A 2146-nucleotide genomic window follows, 5' to 3' on the forward strand; every position below is an offset into this window, starting at 1 on the left:
CAGCCACACCCACGAATCCCACCAAAAATAAAAATCAACATTACTTTAAAAATCACTGTTTGGAACACACCTACGTACATGAAAAATACTTATATTTTCTTTCTTTTAAATTCCCAACGTGACTAATTAACGTCTTACATGCAAGACTGAGACTTAGATTATGATCTCCTTAATTAACCCAAAATAGGAGATTTATTAGAGCGAAAAGAAAAAGAATTAAAGAAACTACTTTTAATTTCGATCGCCAAAGAAAACTCTTAAATTGTCAGCAAGCCTGTACATCATGAAGAAGAAGTACTAGTGTAGGTACAGATGCATGGCACATGATGATCATTTACAGAAAGTACATGAGTAAGAAATAGAAAAAGGTTGGATTTGTCGTAAGTATAATAATGTAGCATATATATATAGTACTTATGTACATGAAGTGCTGATCATCAACATGATGCATGCATCATCGTTCTTGCTCATGGTTTGCTCTACGATCAAGTTGACGGCAAAGAAGCAGGTGTTCGTGACTCGACCAGTATTGACCATAGAACCTGCACATCTTCGCATGGGCAGGACTTCACGTCCTTGTACAATATGTAAATTCCCCTGCCTGAAAACACACACACACAGAAAGAGATTAAAATGATCAGCTTCTTTGATAGAAGTACTAGGAGATATGAATATTGGATCAACATGGATTTGCCACTCATGAACTTGAAGTTGAAGGTGGGAAAAAAACACAAATTTATAAGAATGTATGCAGACAAAGAATTCCAAGCAAACGAATCGGAAAAAAAAATAATAATTAGAATGAATCGCATGATCTTATTAAGGTACTTTAGCAGAAGTAAATTAATAATAATGGACGTACGCTCTCTGTGGCTGGAGTGAAGACGATTCCAGATTTTCTTCAACGGGGAGAGGAGGGACTTGAGCCACCCCATATGGCCAAAGAAGTACAGGCCTTGCCTGGGTTACTACTTACTTTGGTGGAGGGTAGGTGAAAGGTTGGGAAAGAAATAGATGAGGATGCATGAGGATTTTATGTAGTTGTACGTGTTTGCTTGGACAAGGGTGTCTTGTTTAGCAACCATTCCCGATCCATTTATCTTCCATTAATTCCTCTAAGGGTAATCATGCAAAAACATACAAAATCCTTGCCAATTGGTGCCATGTCTTTATCATTATACCTTCTTTCCTTATGGAAGGATCATCATCTATTAATTATAAACCCAAATTAATTAACCTGCTACATTAACACTACTATTCTATTGCAGTTAATATTGAAACCTAAAGTCCTCACCATTCAAAGACGTTAAGTCTTAAGTCTGGTTTGTTTTCACAAATTATTTTATCTCATCTTATCTAATCATTACAACTTTTCTAAACTCTCAAATAAAATACAAAAAACAATTCAACTTTTTCAAATTTCAAATAAAAATTATATTCTAATAATATTTTATTCAATTTTCATCTCGTCTTATCTTATTTGTATAACCAAATGAGGCCTATTAATTCCTTTTTATCTAACAAAGATATATCAGTCCTTAATTGCCTCAAGTCATCACATTTTTAATTTCTGTATATACAAGTACTATATATATATATATATATGCATAGTACATGATATCCACACATGAGGTGGGTACGTACTTCTTGTTGTCTCTTTAATTTGGTCCACTTCTTGAGAGAGAAAAAGTATGAGAAAAAGTACAAATCTTTACTAAAAAGTTATTGTTCTCAATTTTGACAAGTTAAATAATTATTATGGCTTAATTAGTTTCTATATTCTAGATAAGGTAATAGCTTATCTCGCAAGCAAAATGTAGCAATGCTCTCAACAAGCTAGCTAGGCATGCACGCATCTGATGAATAACTCTAGTACATGTGTGTGTATATATAAATATGAGTGCAGGCCGCCTCGGCCCTCCAGGTAGTCTTCGGCCTCTTGAAGAATCACCTGGAAAATATGAGTTTTGCTACACGCAGTCGAGAAACGCAGTCGGCGTGCAGTCGATTGTACGGAATGAATAAAAAAAAATTATAAAAAAATTATTTTATATTCAGGGAGACCTGCATGAATTATAAAAAGCTATAAAAATAATTTTTTTTTCATATAGGTCCTGTATTAATTTTTTTTTACAGCCGACTGTAT

General features: G+C 34.0%; 1 long non-coding RNA gene across 1 annotated transcript; it reads right to left on the reverse strand.

Moving 5' to 3' along the window:
• Positions 1 to 257: 257 nt before the first annotated feature.
• On the reverse strand, positions 258 to 1089 carry LOC122317193. The gene is made up of 2 exons (XR_006244390.1): positions 863 to 1089; positions 258 to 601 (listed from the first exon to the last, which is right to left on the reverse strand). It is a non-coding gene; the product is annotated as an uncharacterized LOC122317193 (long non-coding RNA).
• Between the last annotated feature and the right edge of the window lie 1057 nt (positions 1090 to 2146).

This window comes from Carya illinoinensis, chromosome 7, assembly GCF_018687715.1.
Source record: "Carya illinoinensis cultivar Pawnee chromosome 7, C.illinoinensisPawnee_v1, whole genome shotgun sequence".
Taxonomy (NCBI): Eukaryota; Viridiplantae; Streptophyta; class Magnoliopsida; order Fagales; family Juglandaceae; genus Carya; species Carya illinoinensis.